We start from the raw sequence: 409 nt of genomic DNA on the forward strand, positions 1-409 counted from the left end.
AACTGGTTTGTTTTCACTGATCATATTTATTATTAATAGATCATTATCCAAAGCTCTATTTTACTTTCTGAAGTATGAATAAGTCTAGATGATAGGAACAAAACCACATCCTTGTAGATAAGATGGAATCTGATGAGGTGGAGGTCTGGCCTGGATATCCTGCCTATCTCTCATGAGAATTAGGTGCCACATGTGGAAAGATGGCTGTTCTATTTGCAGCAGCTGGGGACTAGCCATGTTCACCCTTGGGTAGGTTAATCCATGCAGTCAGGCACTGAATCTAGAAGAGGCAGATCAGCTGTCAGGGAAAAGTTCACCAGAGGTGGCTTATAACTCATTTTTTTTTCCCATGCAAAAGAGTTGCAGAGTGATGCCTTTTGCTGGGACTAGAGCAGTTCTACCAGGCTCA

Source organism: Bison bison, unplaced genomic scaffold, assembly GCF_000754665.1.
Source record: "Bison bison bison isolate TAMUID 2011002044 unplaced genomic scaffold, Bison_UMD1.0 scf7180017851605, whole genome shotgun sequence".
Taxonomy (NCBI): Eukaryota; Metazoa; Chordata; class Mammalia; order Artiodactyla; family Bovidae; genus Bison; species Bison bison.